This window comes from Loxodonta africana, chromosome 12 (assembly GCF_030014295.1).
Source record: "Loxodonta africana isolate mLoxAfr1 chromosome 12, mLoxAfr1.hap2, whole genome shotgun sequence".
In the NCBI taxonomy this organism is placed as follows: Eukaryota; Metazoa; Chordata; class Mammalia; order Proboscidea; family Elephantidae; genus Loxodonta; species Loxodonta africana.
In genome coordinates, this window is record NC_087353.1 from 88,829,621 (window position 1) to 88,848,779 (window position 19,159).

Here is a 19,159-nt window from a genome sequence, read left to right on the forward strand (position 1 = left end):
AATAATGAAGGGGTATCCGTCCAACGATTCGTCACATTTGGGGCAGATGTGGTAAAAGAGTAAGCATGTCCAAGGTACAACAATTGGTTTTATTTGCTTGGAGAAACAGGGAGAAGGAGAGTCAAGAACAGGAGGAGGAAGCTGAATATGTGGCTAATTGCCTCCCATGAACAACTTCCCCCTTTTCCATGAGACCAGAAGAACTGGATGGTGCCTGGCTGCCACGACTGGACATTTTGATCAAAGATTCTATAGAAGGATCCTGATCAAAAGGGGGGAAATGCAGAATAGAATTTCAAATTTTCACAGAATCCAGGCTTTCTGGAGCCATGGAGGCTGGATGAACCCTTGAAACTATTGTCCTCAGATAATCTTTAAATCTTAACCCCAAAATACCCCCTGTAGTCTCCTTTAAACCAAATAATACTTTAACTTAATAAAGATTGTCTGTCTTGAGCATTGTGCTCTCTCAAGATCTGTCTATGCGGGATCAAACTGACAAGAGCAACTTAAAAGATTAGGGGGCAGTGAGTTTACGTTAACGGGGGAGGAACAACTTGGAAAAGGAGGGTGAGAATGGTTGTACAACTTGAAGAATGTAATCAATGTCACTGAATTGTACATGTAGAAATGGCTGAATTGGCGTATGTTCTGCCATGTATATTCTCAACAACAACAAAAATAAATTAAATTAAAATAATGAGTAAGCATGTGAATTCTGTCTTTTTCCCCCTTGTGAGTCAAGAAGGTTTCCAAGAGGCGCAGTGAGCATAATGAACAATAAAGCTAGGTGTGACTATGGGGGGCTTCGATGGGAGTTGCTAGTCCTGGATCTGAGGAGAAAAACAGTCTTGTGGATCAAAGACAGAGGTACTGGGGCTGCTGTTTCTACAAAGATGACTTTGGGACGAACACTCATAAAGAAACATCCCCCTCTTGTGGCCTTTCTGGGTATTGCTACCTAAGATCCGCAAAGGTGGGCTGTGTGTGTTCACCAACACAAGGTTAAGAGGACCTTCTCTTGGTTCTCATTCTGAAAACCAGATGAATTATATCAGGGGCTGCATGCTGCTTAGGGACCCAAGAGGGTTCCTCTCCTTTTTTCTAGAGAAGTCTGAATATATGAAGGAAAATGTATACGTATGCTTAGAAAAAAAAAAATGCTAGAAAGACACACTCAAACGTTACCAGTGGTTGATTCTGGAATAAGTGACTAAATGTTTTTCATTTTATTTATATATATGTTTTCTGCTGTGGGCATACAATACTTTTCTTAATAAGAAGTAAATGTACTGATTTTTTTTTTTTTAAGAACAGAACAGAAATGTATAGGACTAAGGGGGAGGACAAGTGGCTATCGTGAAAGCCGAGCGGCCCCTTCCAAACCTGGGGCAGCACCAACCTGGCTGGTAATAAAAGCCATGCATGGAGGCCTGTGTCTGGGGACCGTGCCTCCTGAAGGACCCTCTCCCTGCGGCATTTCTCGGGAGTCACGTGCTTCACGGCCCCCTTCAGCTCACACACGCCCCAGCAGCTGCTCCTGCCCCATGGCCTTGGCACCCCCTGCCCCTTGGTCTTTTTTTCATGAGCTCACCTTTCTCTCACTGAAGTAACACCCTCCTGACTTGGTCACACAAGTGGGCCTGGCTGGCAGGTTTGGTATGATCGGAAGTCCAATTCTGGACTGAGTCTGAAAGCTGCTGAGGCAGAGCTAAAGCCGTGGAATTGGGGTGAGGGTGGGCTCTCCCTGGTGTTAGAAGGTCACTCTGATAGGGCAAAGGGGAGTGTAGATACGTAGCCACTCACATTAGCCTTACTGGTCTCACAATCTGGCTCTGCTCTGGCAAGACCCCAAATGCATTCAGAATAGATTCCTTTACAGTGAAGCTAACTGAGGAAAACCCCAGGGACCCAGACTTGAAAAAAAATAAGTGGCTGAAATCACATCCTTTGCAGTGTCTGATGTGGAGGGTTGCAGAGAGGGTGTCCAGGTCCTGTGATGTACAAAAGATGGGATGGAGGGAGCAGTGACAAAGTGGCACTCATGAGCTGGGAGCAACACCAGAGCAAATTCCCCAGCCCCTTTCTCCCATCCTACCACCAGAGGTTGTGGAAAGGGAAGGTGAGATATCAGAGTCTTAATCAGGCTAGCATTAAAGTCAAATTCTTGACAATGCATGCATCCAGAGTGAGTCAAGGACTTTATTCTTGGAGGTGGGTGACTGGAGTCCAGGACAGAGCTCCCCTGCCCCCAGCCTGAGCCTGCCTTTAGACATGGCCTTGGTAGGCTGGCCTCTGGCTGCTCTCAGTACCATAAGCTCCTCAAAGCCACTGCTGTCCTTTAGCTGGGGCCTCTTCTTCCTTCGAGGCTGTGGCGCCAGTGGAGGGGCATGGAAGAGGACACAGAAACAGTAACTTTGTAAAGTCCCTTTCGTTTCAGGCCTCCATCTCTGCCCTGACTCCTTCTTTTTAACATTGATTTTTTTTTTTCAAAATTATAAAACAAATTAACCACATTGTAAAATATCTGGAAAATCAAGAAACAAAATTATCCATAGCCTCCCAGCCCCTAACATAATCACTATAATACACGAAGTGTTTTCTTCCTATTTCAGAGTTTATTTTATATAGTTATACAGGAATCCCTGAGTGTGCAAATGGTTAACTTGCTTGGCTGCCAACTGAAAGGTTGGGGGTTCAAAGCCACCCAGGGGCACCTCAGAAGAAAGGCTTGGTGATCTACTTCCAAAAAAAAATCAGCCATTGAAAACCGTATGGAGCACAGTTCTAAACTACCCTGATACACATGGGATCGCCATGAGTCAGTGACTCCATGGCAACTGGCTTATAATCATAACGTATGCACAAGTTTTCACTTCATGATTTTTACCTAACATCAGGGCGTACTGCCTTCAAAAAGGTTGGGAATTTCTCTTCTCAGATTATTCTTCCCCTGACAAGAAGACCTAGAACTGCATGGTCCGACGTGTCAATTAGTAGCCACATGTAGCTGCTGAGTACTTGAAATGTGGCTGGTATGAATTGAGATGTCCTATAAGTATAATGGAAACCCTGGTGGCGTAGTGGTCAAGTGCTACAGCTGCTAACCAAAAGGTCAGCAGTTCGAATCCACCAGGTGCTCCTTGGAAGCCCTATGGGACAGTTCTACTTTGTCCTATAGGGTTGCTGTGAGTCGGAATCGACTCAACAGCAATGGGGTTATAAGTGTATAATACACATCAGATCTCAAAGACTAAGTATAAAAAAAGTAAAATATCTCACTAATACTTCTGAAAAACTGATTACACATTAAAAAGATATTTTGGACAAAGTGGATTAAACGAAAATATGTTAAAATTAATTTTACTTAAGTTTTTTTTTTTTTTCCAATATTGCTACTAGAAAATTTAAAGTTACAAATGTGGTTCAGATTATATTCCTTTTGGATAGCACTGATCTAGACCCTGCTAATCAAAGTGTGGGCCACAGACCAGTGGCATCAACAGTACTTGGGAGAGCTTGTTGGAAATGCAGAATCTCAGGCCCCACCCAGACCAACTGAATCAGTCTGCACTTTTAATGAGATCCCCAGGTGATTCATACGTAAAGTCTGAGAGTGCTGAGTTAAAATATAGCACCCAATACAGTTACAAGAAAGGCAATAAAAACAATTCCCACCAGGTATGATAGTTTATGGTTTACAAAATAACTCGGCATTTGTTATTTCATTTGATCTTGAGGGGCATCTTCATATGAACTCAGAGCAGATGCTGTCATTGATGCATGGTCCTGGAACCTCTCTGGGTCTCTGATGTGTCATATATAAAATCTCTTTTTCTCATTATTACTGGAAAGATTGAATAAGCTACAACGAGCTTTAAACACATGATTTCTGTTTATAGACATGTGAACAAGAACTCATGCTAGCCCTCTGGACTGTAGTCAGAGGCCTCCCCACTACACCCACTGCTTCTGTGTCTAACCCATGTCAGTCCCTGTCAGCAAATAATCTTTAGGGGGTGAAAAGGGGAAATCACTAACTAGATAATAGACAAGTGTTAACTTTGGTGAAAGGAAAGACAACACACAATATGGGGGAAGTCAGCAGAGCCTGACCGAGGCAAAGTCATAAAAGCTTCTTAGACACGTTCAGACACCTTGAGGAACCAAGTTACTGGGGCTTAGGGGTCCATCTAGGTCAAGTGGCATAACATAGGTCATAAAGAAAATGTTCTACATCCTACTTTGGTGAGTAGCATCTGGGGTCGTAAAAGCTTGAGAGCAGCCATCTAAAATACATCTATTGGTCCCACCCTGTTTAGAGCAAAGGAGAATGAAGAAAACCAAAGATACAAGGAAAATATCGGTCCAAAGGACTAACGGACCGCATGAAACACAGCTTCGAGCAGGCTGAGACCAGAAAAACTAAATGGTGCCCGGCTACCACCACCGGCCATTCTGACAGGGATCACAGAGTGGGAGAAAAATGTAGAACAAAATTCAAATTCACAAAAATAGACCAGACTTGGTGGTCTGACAGAGACTGGAAGAACCCCCGAGACTATGGCCCCTGTACACCCTGCTAACTCAGATCTGAAGCCATTCCCAAAGTTCACCTTTCAGCCAAAGATGAGACAGCCCTATAAAACAAAACATTACACAAGTGAAGAAGGTACTTCTTAGTTCAGTCAAGCATGTGAGACCATATGAGCCAACACCTGCCCAAAAGCAAAGATGAGGAGGCAGGAAAGGACAGGAAACCTGGACGAATGGACATGGGGAACCCGGGGTGTAAAGGAAAAGGGTGAGAGTGCTGACACATTGTGAGAATTGCAACCAATGTCACAAAACACTTAGTGTATAAATTTCTGAATGAGAAACTAATTTGCGCTGTAAACTTTCACCTAAAACACACACACACATGCACACACATACAAAAATTCTTTAAATTGCCTTGTGACACTGTCAGCTCTGCCACTCAGGTTTTCTGGGGTGTGAATCTTTTGTGGGCCTTGCCAGATCTCACATCGGTCTATCTTCAGGACTGGTGGACCTGAAGTGAGGGAGTTACACTCGAGCCTTTGGCTCAGGGTACTTAGAGTTACGCGGGATCCGACGGGGCAGGCTGTAGTGAACTCTTGAGTTTGACAAGCCACTGCTAAGCCTAAAGCACTCACTGCTCCCAGGGCACACACCTCCTCAGAAACAGCTTCACCTCATCTATAGGCCTTCATGGCTCCTTCACTGGTTCTAACCACGGTACTTGCCTATTCCTTCTGAGGTATAAACTGTTACTATCCCCTCTCACTCCCCTGCTAAGTAAGGCTGACCTGAACCACCCTCTCCACTGGCCTAGTCATCAGTGGCCACTTAGTAGTGTTCTTCCCGAGGAATTTGTGAAATCTTTATGGTGTCTCCTGGCTTCTGAAACTCCTGATAAAATGGGTACAGTTGAGTCAAGGCTATGGGTAGTCTGGTATTTTCCAGGCAGGGTCCAAAGAAATCATTCCAGGAGCCAAACATGGCACCTCCACATGCCAACTTGCAAGGTCACTCCTGGCGTGGATTTTCTGATGGGTCATAAACCCGGACCTCGAAGGAAGGCCTTCTTACAATCCCTGGGCTCACAGGGCTTCTCTTCCTAGGTATGACTTCTCTAATGCCAGGCTATTTGCAGGCACTCCTGTCCTCCCTGCGCTCGTAGGGCTTCTCTCTGCTGTGAAGCCTCTGATGTTTAGTGATGGCTGAGCTCTGACTGAAGGCCTTTCCACATGTTTACACTCAAGGAGTTTTTCTCTATGTGGAGTCTTGGGCTGAATGAGGTGAGGGCTCAGCAAAGCCCTTCCCACATTCGCTCATGACCCTCATAAGGTTTCTCTTCCAGCGTAGACTCTCCTCTGCTGAATGAGAGTTGGGTGTGGTCAGAAGCTCTGGTCACATGTATACATCTGTGGGGTCTTTTGCCTATATACCTGATTTGGAACAAGGGGCGTACCTGGCCTGCAGGTGTGGTCATTCTCATCCTGTTAACACCTTCTCTCCCCTGCTGGAAATTCTTCCCTTGAGAAGGGGAGCTGCTCGGCCCCTCCTCTGGGAGGTGCCCTGATGCTGCTCTAAGGTACCAGGACATTCAGAGGTGTCTCCTGGCTCTGCTGCTTGCAGAGCTTCCCTGGAAAGTCACTCGTGCCATCTTCTTCCAGAAAATTCCTGATCTCAGTGACCCCCTTGTTCTCAGCCCTGCTGTCACCATCTGAAGCATAAGTAGAAAATTCAAATAGTTTGTTTCCTGTATAAATAAGGCCACCTAAATAAAATCCATGCCTATCATAGGGGATTGATTAAATAAACTATGGTGTATCTACCCTGTGGCATGTAACACAATTAAAAATGAGACTGTAGAAGGCTATTTAAGAACCTAAAAAGACTTTTTTTTTTTTTTTTAAGCAGTTCATAAAACAGTATATATGATAGGTCTCTGGGTGGCTCAAATGGTTTTCTCTTGGCTACCAACAGAGAGGTTGGCAGTTTGAATCCACTCACTGGTGCTGTGGAAGAAAGGCCTAGCGGTCCACTTCCGTAAGACTACAGCCACTGGAAACCTGATGGAGTACAGTTCTACTATGAAACACACGGGGTCACTATGAGTCGGAACTGACTCGACGGCAACAGGTTTTTTTTTTAAACCAGTATATATAGTGAGATTGAGTTACTTTCATTTTCTCTTTTGGGACATCTGTATTTTCTAAATGTTTTATAATGGACATGTATTACATTTATAATAAGGAAAATTCCCCCAAGTTACTATTTTACAAATCTGGGGAGAGGATGGGGAAAGAGCAGGAGACTGAAGTGGTAGGTAGGATGACAAGAGGGCAAGTCTGAGAAGTTGGGTAAGAGTACCTTGAGCTCTCCTGGACACAGAGAAGGCTGTGGTTAGAAGGCAGCTAAGGAAGCTGCCTGAAGGGGCTGAGGTTTGTAATCTTGAAAGAAGAGAGTCTTGAGGATAGGGAGAGAGGTATGAGGAACAGCTTATGGGTAGTGTTGGAAGCTTCCAAGTGTTTTTCATGGCCAGCAGGAGGGCAGAAGCAGATAGTGGCAGGAACGATAAAAGGAAGGACCTGAGGGAGAGGGAAGAAAGCTGGGTTTGAGTGTACGGTCCTATGTTAGCCAAAGAACTCATACGTATCATAAATCATAATTAAAAATAACTTTCATATCTTTAGCACTTTGGGGTTTCCAAAGTACTCTCTTATCCATTGTTGCTTGATGCTCACAGATGAGGAAACTGAGGCTCAGAGAGGTTGAAGGACTTGCCCAAGATCACACAGCTAGCATGTGGCAGAGCCAGAACCCGAGTCCAGTGTTCTTAGTTCCTACACTCATTCACTGCACTACGCTGTGAGCCGTCGCTCGTGAGTATGGACACTGAAGGTATATAAAGGCTTGTGGCCAAGAAGGATATGAAAACTACTTAACAACTGGTAGTGGCCAAATACTGACCAATTAGAACATATACTGGCCTCAGCACTGGAGCAGGGTCCCGGAGGCCCCAGTGGGACAGACAAAAACGCTTAGCAGCTAGACCCTGCAAAGGTCCTGAGGGATCATGGGGGAGTAGTTGGGATGGCCAAGCTAGCCAGCCGACCCTCACGGTACAGAGCAGTAGCTGTTTACCAACCAGTGCAGAAGAGTTTCAATACTTTAACAACTATCCACCCATTCTGGTGGGTACCAGCTGAATGTCATCCCTGCCTACGGCTTTTCCTACTTTTACATCATGTGAATTTCAACAGTGACAGGAGACGCTAGAATTGTCCAATGTGTCAACAATTATTTCAGTGTGGTATAACTTTTTGGCCAAACCACAGTGCAAAGGGAAGGAACTTGATGTTCTCCTGATGTACGTTTCCATGGGCATGTCCAACTCTGTGAAGTCAACTTGTTGCTCATTCAAAAATCAGTGGGCACTGCTAATCTAAAACAGGAACCCCACCATGTTTTTATTTGGCTTAGCAATCAGTGTTTATAGTCCCATTATAAAGGAATGTACCAAGTTCTGAGAATTTACAGCAGACAAAAACAGTGATATAATGAATTCTCTCTGAAGGAGGAAAGAGAAGCATGTCCAGCTGTCCCCTCTGCTCTGCTCCTCCCCATGGGTCGGGATGGACAGCCTCATCAAGTCTGTTCTCTGATTTCCATTCCCCTTGTCTTTCCCTGGAGCAGGACCCTTCCATCTACCACACAAAGTGACTTGATCTCATAGGGCTTCCCTTCAAATGCTGAGTATAGGCTATATGAAAGAAAGAAGACATGATGCCATTGTCATTAAAGGTCTTTATGAACCACATCGTGGAGTGTAGTTTGGCTAAAAGCTATCTCCCTACAATTCGAAAATCCCGATGATGTGTAAAGCATAACGATTCAGGGAACGGATGACACTTGGTTGTGGCTGATGCACCTGTGGCTGATTGAGAAGACGGTTTTCATTTCCTCCAATGGCCTCTGCATCTCTCTGAGTTCTGGACTTATGGTCTTATGCTAGTCTGATGATCACAATTCGCTCTCGGAACAGATCCATAAGCCATGATGCTCTGTCCTGGTCTTCAACACAGGACAGAGGAATGATCTTCTCCTCAGGGGATCCTGCTTCTTACTACTATCTTGGAGGGGTTGGGGTTCCCAACATCCATATTTGAATTGGGCCTCAATTCACTGTAGCTGGTGATGTTTTAATTCTTGAGCTGGTCATGGAGGTGCTATCTCTGCCCAGAAAACTTCCTGTCCTGGAGACAATTAAGACAACTGGGAGTTCTTAAGGTAACAGAGGTGATTACTTATTTCTTTAAAAGAAAACTTCTCCTTAGTTTTTTTCCAGTGCATTTCTTTAAAAATTATTATTTTCTGACTACATAGTAACATCTGGTCATTGCAAAAAATAACTAAACATTACTACGTATAAAAATGTAAAAGGGGAGAGCCCTTTATAATTCTATTTCCCAGAGACAATCTGAATTAAAATTTGATTCAAGTTTTAATAAAACACTTATACTTTTAAAAACTAAATAGCTTTATTTAGTAAAATGCAACGTGGATATAATGAATGATGACCATGTTTCCCGAATTCTCCCCTAAATTTCCTAATTTCAAATATTGTCTAGTTGTTCCCAAAAGTCATCAAAAATAGCCCAGAAATTCCACATGAACCAGAGACTACATCATCCTGAGACCAGAAGAACTAGACGGTGCCCGGCTACAACCGATGACTGCCCTGACAGGGAACACAACAGAGAACCCCTGAGGGAGCAGGAGAGCAGTGGGATGCAGACCCCAAATTCTCATAAGGCCAGACTTAATGGTCTGACTGAAACTAGTAGGACCCCGGTGGTCACGGGCCCCAGACATTCTATTGGCCCAGGACAGGAACCATGCCCGAAGCCAACTCTTCAGACATGGATTGGACTGGACAATGGGTTGGAGAGGGATGCTGGTGAGGAGTGAGTTTCTTGGATCAAGTGGACACTTGAGACTATATTGGCATCTCCTGCCTGGAAGGGAGATGAAAGGGTGGAGGGGGTTAGACTGGTGAAATGGACACAAAAAGAGAGAGTGGAGGGAGAGAGCGGGCTGTCTCATTAGGGGGATAGTAATTGGGAGTGTGTAGCAAGGTGTATATGGGTTTTTGTGTGAGAGACAGACTCGATTTGTAAACTTTCATTTAAAGCACAATAAAAATTATATATATATATAAAAAAATAGCCCGGAAATTCCAGTTTTTCTGAATTCAAAGTACTTCTCCCAGCTAGCTGGCAAAATCTGGACACAGTACTAAAATCCTCTGTTAGACCATTTGTATTGCTTATCTATCGCTGTGTAACAAAGTATCCCAAAATGTGGCAGTTTAAAATAATAAGCATTTATTATTTCACATAGTTTCTGAGGGTTGGAAATCTGGGAGTGGCTCAGCTGGGTGGTTCTAGCTCAGGGTTCCATCATGAGATGTCGGCTGTGAGGCTGAGAATCTTTCAGATTATGGATTTGTGTCTCCAGAGACAACAAGCTTGCTAACCACAGAACGTGGACAGGTAACAAACCACAGGGCCCCATGGTTATCCTCGCAGCAAGAAGCTGTGTAGTGGTGTACAGGGTCAAAGCCCTTATTTCTCTCTACAAGTTCCAAAGGCAATGGATAAGGAGCTCCAGGGAGAGGAGCTCAGCAAGAAACATGAAGCCTGAACTTCATTCTGTATTATGAAGGAACATGTCTTTTTTTTTTCTTTTTCTTTGGTAGAGAATCATTTTTAAAATGAGTGGTTTAACTTTGGTGAGAGGTGTCTGGGGTCTTAAATGCTGGCAAGCAGCCACCTAAGATGCATAAATTGGTCTCAACCCATCTGGAGCAAAGGAGAATGGAAAACACCAAAGATAGAAGGTAAATATGAACCCAAGAGACAGAAAGGGCCACATAAACCAGGGACTTCATCAGTCTGAGACTGGAAGAACTAGATGGTGCCCAGCTACCACCGATCACTCCCCTGACAGGTAATATAACAGAAAATCCCTGATGGATGCAGATCTCCAATTTTCTTAAAAAGACCAGGCTTAATGTCTGACTGAGACTGGAGGGATCCTGACCGTCATGGTCCCTGGACTCTTTGATAGCCCAAGATTGGAACCATTCCGGAAACCAACTCTATAGACAGGGATTGGCCTGGACTATAAGACAGACAATGATGCCGGTGAGGAGTGAACTGCGTGGCTCAAGTAGACACATAACACTATGTGGGTTGACTCTCGTCTGCTGGTAAGATGAGAAGGAAGAGAGGGACAGGGGTTGGTTGAATGGACATGGGGAATACAGGGCAGAGAGGAGGAATGTGCTGTCTCATTGGGAGGAGAGCAGCTAGGAGTACACAGCAAGGTGTGTATAACTTTTTGTATGAGAGACTGACTTGATTTGTAAACTTTTACCTAAAGCACAATAAATAAATTTTTAAAAAATGAGTCATTTAAATAATAATTTAAATGAAGCATGCCTAGGTGAGAATGAGAATCAGAACTTCAGAGGGGAAAAAAAAAAAAACCTGAGGAAACATCCGAAGTCTAATTAATGTTCCAAGGGCAGAATAGAAGGGCTAAGAGGGACAGACAGATGCAGTGTTTGGTCCAATTAGATGTGGCCTCGGTTTTCCTTGAAGGGACTAATCCTATTCTTACAAATTAGTTCTCTCTTCTCCTACCTGTTTTTCTGGTTCGTTGAGCTCCTTCTCCCACCCTCCAGCACAGATTCCACCTCCTCTCCACTGCCCAGGTGATGCTCCCAGCCCCAGCCTGGGGCTCTTTGGGCAGGACGGTCAGGAACTACGCCAGCACCAGCAGTTCCAGGATGGGCTCCTTGCTACACTTCTCCGCCTCACCCACTGGGGGTAGAGCTCCACAGACATCTCAGAGCTTCACAGAGGCACACATCTCCTGGTCTCAGAACTATCTAAATTGCTGCCAGGCCAGCTCCCGACTCGGTGGATGATTCCTTTGCAGCAAGGTCTCTCTCCTCCACAAATGGTTCTCTTCCTCCACCTTCACCATCAGAATTCTGTCCTGCTTTTGTGTGATCTGGGGAAGGGGGAAATGACATAGCCCCTCTCATTGCTGTGGCCATTCTTGACTGGAAAAGTCCCCAAGGAGACTTACCTGTGCTGTGGGAGGGCTGAGCTTCAAAGAACTCCTTATAAGCTTCTTCTTTTTTTAAAGAAACATTCCTGAAACACATAAAATGCATTTTTATTTCATTAAAAAAACAAAAGACCAAAAAACTTGAGCTAAGCGAAAGAAGCCAGACACAAAAGATTACATATTGTATGATTCTACTTATGTGAGACATCCAGAATAGATAAATACACAGAGACAAAACGAAGGCTGGTGGTTTTGGGACTGGCGGGAGAGGGAGTGGGGAGAAAACGCTCAATGGATAAGTTTTACTTTGAAAGAAAAATAAATATTATTAGTGTTTTAGAATCTTGCCAAGTTCAACGACTCATCTTCTTTCATAGGCCTCACTGAAACGATCGTTTCAGAGTATTGAGTCAGATTCTGTTAGCAAGAGTTAATATATTTTTACTTTTCATTAACATAAAACAAGTGCACAGTTTGAGAAGTCAAATACTACTGTAAGGCTTATACAGGTAGTCCCTGACTTAGTACGGGGTTCTGTTCCTACGTCTGTGTCATAAGTTGGTTCTGACGTAAGTCATATACCTCATGTGTATTTTTTTTAGTTTTTATTATTATTGCCTTTTATTATCATTACCTTTATAAATCCGAACTTTGTCTCTGGGGGTTGGAAACACTACATATAAACTTATAGGTATGATGACATCAGCAAATTACATATGGCAACACTGTATGTAGTACATACTACTAATGATAAATTGTACAAACACAAAACAAAAAACAGGCGGTTGTTAAGTATGGCTCTTTGTAACTCAAATTTTTGTAAGTCAGGGACTACCTGTAATGAAAAGTTTAGTTCTCCACTCCAGTTCTCCTACCCATTGAGTCTCCCTCTAAAATTCTTTTATCTGTTTCTTTTGGCATTTTCCATACGCTTACACTATGGACTTCCTAGAATGAAATAAGTATTTAGTGCTTTCACAACACACACACACAAACATAACCTCGAAGATGGAAATTTCAACCCCACTAAAATAGAATAATACAATGGCTTTGTTGTACCCATGACCCAGCTTCAATAACTATAGATTTTCTGCCATTTTGTTATCCATCTACCCACCACACTTCCATTGTTGAGTATTTTAAAGCAAATCTAATAAATAACTCAGTATGTATTTCTAGCATATAAGGATTAAAATTATGGTTTAAACTAAACATAAATAAGCTGAACATATGACAATACAGAGACTAGGGATTGCTATGTGGTCATCATCGGCTCTAACAATGACGAGTCACCTTTCATCTAAACTCCTCCCCTTCCTTCACCCCTCCAGGATATTTGTTAAAATTTTATTATTGTTGAGAATATAAACAGCAAAATATACACCAATCCAACAGCTTCTACATGTACAATTCAGTGATATTGATTACATTCTTTGAGTTGTGCAACCATTCTTTTTCTGAGTTGTTCCTCCTCCATTAACATAAACTCAGAATCTTCTAAGTTTCCTATCTAATCTTTCCAGTTGCTGCTGTCAATTTGATCCCATATAGATAGATCTTGAAAGAGCACAATGCTCAAGGCAGACATTCTTTACTAGTGAGGCTAAACTATTGTTTGATTTTAAGAAAACTTCAGGAGATATTTGTGTGTAAAGGTTTAAAGATTATCTTAGGGCAATAGTTTCAGGGGTTCATCCAACCTCCATGGCTCTAGAAAGTCTAGAGTCCATGTGAATTTGAAATTCTGTTCTCCATTTCCCCCCTTTTGATCAGGACTCTTCTATACTGATCAAAATGTTCAGTAGTGGTAGCCGGGCACCATTCAGTTCTTCTGGTCTCTTGGCAAAGGGTGCAGTTGTTCATAGAGGCAATTAGCCAGACATTCCATATCCTCCTCTTACTCCCAATTCTTTCTGTTGCTCCACGCGAATAGAGACCAGTTGGTGTGCTTTGGACGGCTGCTTGCAAGCTTTTAAGACCCCAGGCACTATGAAACAAACTATGAGGTAGAACAGAAGCACTGACCACAATATTAGGCCACTTAACTGGGATGTCCCATGAAAACATGGCCCTAAACCCCTAAATCAAGGAACCAAATCCCATGAGGATTTTGGTTGTACTTATGTAGCGTTAGCAACTACTTTTCTTTTTTCATTGTTGTAAACATATCATATAACTTTTGCCAATTCAACTTTTTACAGGTGTACAACGTATTGACAGGAAATGCAACAATCGGCTATGCAATCCTACCCTTAAATAATGTGATTTTTCCATCACTGTTAACCCCGTCTTTCCCTCTCCCTCCTGTCCCTGGTAACCACTAATAAACTTTGGTCTCTATACTTTTGCCTTGTCTTTTTATATAAGTGAGGTCATACAATATTTGCCCTTTTGTGATTGACTTATTTTACTCAGTATAATGTCTTCAAGCTCTGTCTATATTGTAGCATGTGTCAAGACTTCATTTCTCTTACCGGCTGAGTAGAATTCCATTGTATGTATGTACCACACTTTGTTTATCCACTCATCTGATGGGCATTTAGGTTGTTTCCACCTTCGGGCTATCAGGAATAGCACTGCAATGAACACCAGTGTGCAAGTCTCTTTTTGAGTCTCTGCTTTCAAGCCTTTTGAGTATATAGCTGGGTCATATGGTAGTTCTATTTTTAGTTTTTTCAGGAACTGCCACACTGTTTCCCACAGCAGCTCAACCATTGTGCATTCCCACCAGCAACAGATAAGGGTTCCAAGTTCCCCACATCCTCACCAACATTTGTATTTTCTGTTCGTTTTATCTTAGCCATTCAAGTAGGAGTGAAATGGTGTCTCATTGTGGTTTTGATTTGTATCTCTGTGATGGCTAATCATGTCAAACATCTTTTTGTGTCTTCGGTCATGATTTGAACGTCCTCTTTGGTGAAATGTGTATTTAAGTTCTTTGCCCATTTTATGATTGGCTTGTCTTTTTGTTGTTGTCAAAGTTTTATATATATTTTAGTTATTAGATTCTTATATTCGTTTTTCAAAGATATTCTCCCAGTCAGTTGTCTTTTCCCTTTTTTTTTTGTAAAGTCTTTTGATGAACAAACGTTTTTAATTTTTGTGAGGTGCCATTTATTTGTCTTTTGCAGTTTGTACTTTTGATATTATACTAGATAATCCATTGTTAAAAGCTAGGCCTTACAGCATTGCCCCTGCATTTTGTGAAAATTTTATGATTTTAGTTTGCATATTTAGGTCCTTAATCCATTTTTAATTTGTTTTTGTGTATGGTGTGAGGCATGGATCCTGTTTCATTATCCTGCATGAGGAAATTCAATTTTCCTAGCATCATTTATTAAACAAAATCTTTTTTCCCCATTGAATGGACTTAGAGCGTCCTTGTCAAAATCAGTTGATCCTAGATGTGTGGGTTTATTTCCCGACTCTCGATTCAATTCCACTGGTCTATGTGTCTATACTTATACTAGTAGCAGGCTGTTTTGATTACTCTAGGTGTATCAAAAAAAGAAAAAAACCAAACCCCTTGCCATCGAGTCGATTCCGACTCATAGCAAAACTATAGGACAGGTAGAACTGCTCCATAGGGATTTCAAGGAGTGGCTGGTAGATTCGAACTGCTGACCCTTTGGTTGGCAGCCTAGCGCCATCAGGGCTCTGGGCTGACTTGACTGCAAGGGGGAATAAAAAAACTCAAACTGGCCCCCAGGGAGGTCTTCCTATTGGTTTCAGACACCTGAGCTATGGGGTACACAAGGAGGCAGGTAGAGGGGTGACTATGGAGCAGGCTTCACTGCAGGGCCTTCTGCAGCAGTTGCAACAGCCTGGCAACCCAACAATTACCAGGTGGGGGAGGGGGTGCCATGCTTCAGTTGGATCTCCAAGGAGGTCTGCCTTGTTGCTATCAGAGTCTCCCTCCCCAACCCCCCTCATCCCTCCCCATAGATTGTTGGCTCTGAGTGCCGCCTCCACTCAAGATGCCTTCTTCCTAGCACACAACAGCCTCAGTGAGCAGTCCTCAGCACCAACTGGAAGTGGGGCAGACTAACCCAAATTTATCCCCAGGGAGGTCTGTCCTGTTGGTTTCAGAGGCCTGAGCTACGGGGTGGATAGGGAGGCAGGTAGAGTGCCGACTATGGGAGCTGACTCCACCTCAGGGGCCTTCTGTAGCAATTCACAGTAGGCTTGCAGCCCAACAGTGTCTGAGTGGGTAAGGTACCGGCACACTTCAAAAGGCCCCCTGGGGAGGTCTGCCTTGAGTTTAGAGCATAAGCTTGGGGTCCTGTCTCTTTGTATAGGCATGGTCTGTGGTGGTTAGAGAAGCAGGCCCTTTTGCTGGGGCACTTCCCCAGTTCACAGCAACCAGTGGCCCTGTGGCTGCGGGAGGGGCAGGGATGGTGGAGATTATCGCCTGTGTGCTGTTCCCTGCTATGTTCCTCGGCTCCTAGGTTCAGAGTCCTTCAAAGTCCAGCACCAGTTTCCTGGCTGTATTTCTTATATTTGTGGGGGATGGTCAAAACAAATCCTCCGCCCTGGATATCTCTGAAGCAAATCTCAGACATAATTTCATTCATACAATATGCACTATGTGTCTCTAAAATTCTTTTCCTTTTTAAAGCTTGAGCTTAACAGCATTATCACAACTAAAAACTTCAAACATCAATTCCTTAACGTCAAATACACAGTCAATTTTCAAATTCTCCTGTTTTAAAAAATTTTTACAACTGGTTTGTTAGAATCATGATCCGAACATTTGGCTAAGTCTCTTCATCTACAGGCTCATTTCCCTCTTTCAAAAATATTTTTATATTGTAATTTATTTGCTAAAGTATTTGAGTTGTTTGTCCCTAGAATGAAATGACCCTTAACAAATGTTTGAGCGCCTGCTCTGGGTCAGGCAATGCACTTAGTGCTGGAAATAAAGGAATGAGCAGACAGCCATGGCCCTGACTCTGGATTTGAGACAAGTCCTTTACTTTCGCTAGGTTCCCCCTTCTCTAGCAAAGTGGGACTGGACTAGATGGTATCTAAAGGTTCCGCCAATATCCCCTCTGCGATTCCACGCAAAACGCCAGCTAAATATACTCCCAGGTAACTTTCGTCGCGAACCAAGCAGAGCCGGGCTGCCGGGCGGACCTGGCTGCGGGCGAGCCCGGGGCTCTCCGGCGCCGACACGCCCCCTTCTCCCGCCGGCCGCCGCCTACCCCTTGGCTGGCCGCCCGACCTCCAGGGCGTCCAACCCGAGACTAGAGGCCGAAGTAAGGCAGGAGCAGCCCGCCCCGGAAGCCAGAAAATCCTTACCTGCAGAAGGGGAACCCGGCGCCAGCCTGTGGCCCGCCATTGCGGGGAACGAACGGTAACGCCAGCAGCTCCGACCCGAGGGCACGGGCCCAGCTCCAGCCCAACTACAATTCCCAGCGTCCTTAGCGGCGAACCGGTTACCACGGAGATGGGCTGGGCTTGCCACTTACGACCGCCCCGCGGCCTGGGCCTGCCGGCGGCCGTGCGCAGAATAACCCTCACCTCTACGGCTTTAAAACGGGTCTTTCACGCGCCCCCTACATCCAGTCCTTAGTTCTGGAGCCCGAGGAAGAAGATCAGTTCGACTGCACCGGGGCCCATGGGGGAGGCCGAACTACATTTCCCAGAAGGCTCCGGGCACACTCCACCTCTAGTCGCGCGGCACCCTATCGGTAATATCCAGTTGTTGCCAAGGAGACGAGTCCCGGGGTATTGAGCTAAGAGCATCCTTCTGAAGCCCGCGAACAGAGAAGAGGGAGACATACAACGGGAAAATCGGAAATTGGGGTATCTAGCAAGCTCTACTCTGTCCTATAGGGTCGCTATGAGTCAGAATTGGCTGGACGGCACTGGGTGACTGGGTTAGCAACGTTAAAGAGTACATTTCCTCCTGTTTGCCTTTTTTGTTTCCACTGACGCTTAGGGCCAGAGCAGAGATCGCACAACCCTCTGGGAAATGAACTAAATGAACTATCCTAAACCAAAACACCAAACCCGTTGCCCTCGACTTGATTCCGACTCATAGCGACTAAGGACCACCAAAAATGTAGTCCTGTTGATTAACTGCCACCACTGTGAGCACCGCGGTGAGCCAGGCACGCGGAGGATAAGGGGATAAAACCTGTCACTCCTTTACCGTCACCTCCACTCAAACAAAATGTATCTCCTAAATACTTGTGGAATCTGTCCCTTTTTCTTCATGCCAACACTCAGTGCTGCATTTCAGACACTGGATTTCTTACCTGGGTCATTTACCTGACTGGTCTTCCTCCGTCTTGCTCCCCTTAAGTCTATTCTCCAAACGGCAACCAAAGTAATCTGCCCCTACTCTGCTTACAGCTCTTGGAAGGCTATCAGAATCAAGTTCAAGGATTTCAGCTGTATGTTTGACCTCAACTACTTATACAACTATCTCCCACCATTCTCATCATACATAATCATCTTTCTTCTTAAATTGCTCTTCATCTTAGTTGTCACTGATACCTTTAAGCTATTAAATGGAGAGCACAACTTCCTGCTTTCAATAGTTGCACCACAAAAGGGTGATAAGTCTAGTTGGATTTGCAAAATAGATATATTCTTGAAAAGTATTTGAATAGGTTTCTATAAACAGAAACCAAGTTGCCTCATTTATTCTGAAAACAAAATTAGCATTTTATTCTTCTGAACAAAATATTTCATTACATGATATGGTTAACTTACACCTAAAAAAAAAAATGGTTATATGGTTAACTCACACCTAGGCCTTTTAAAATAATACAGAAAAAAAAAGATAGCTCTTGTATAAAGTCATTATCACAAAACTCCAAATAAGACTATAAATATAAAATAAATGGGTTTTTATTCTATACAGCACCTTGAAAGCTTAACATCTACAGTTACACCTGGTCTAAAAAGCTGTAAGTGTGGAATAAATCTGCACTGAAGGTTTTGAGAAAGGAGGCATACTTTAAAAAAGTCTATCAAAAAGCCTAGATAGGGAATGAACTGTAAAGTGCAGAAAGATAAACGATGTGTTGCTCACATCAAAGCACCAAGAGCTTTCCTTTTGAAGTGGGAATAGTTGGCAGATACAACATTCTTATTGGCTTTTAACTTTGGTTGAAAGAATGGCCCATATCATAGATGTAGAGAATTATTTAAGTGATAAAATAGAAGTCATATCAAAAATACGTAATCTCTTCTTAACATTCAAAAGCAGAGAGTTTCCTCCTTCCTCATTTATTTAATTTCTTTGGTTTTGTTTTTAAAAACTTGGAATCATTAATTTCTTGCCTAAGGAAGGAGCACATTTGTTGAGAATGCATCAGCCAAGGCTTGGAAAGCCCTTGAATTAGCAGGGCATGCTAAACTGGTATAACAAAGAGTACAGCTTTGCTGGTAACTGAGGACTTAAACAGGGATTAATAAAAAAGCAGTACTCCTTAGTGTCTGGGGTCTTAAAAGCAAGTGGCCATCTGAGATA

The 19,159-nt window shown here is 43.6% G+C and overlaps 1 long non-coding RNA gene across 7 annotated transcripts in view; it reads right to left on the reverse strand.

The window, feature by feature from the left end:
- Positions 1–18,626, reverse strand: part of LOC111752439 (uncharacterized) — a 29,228-nt gene extending 10,602 nt beyond the window's left edge. For 2 of the 7 annotated variants that reach the window (XR_010323674.1, XR_002787358.2), the window contains exons 1-2: positions 16,975–18,222; positions 11,692–11,759 (exon numbers count right to left, since the gene is read on the reverse strand). This is a non-coding gene — a long non-coding RNA (uncharacterized LOC111752439). The other 5 variants (XR_002787357.2, XR_002787356.2, XR_002787359.2 and 2 more) reach the window with 5 other exon arrangements.
- Between the last annotated feature and the right edge of the window lie 533 nt (positions 18,627–19,159).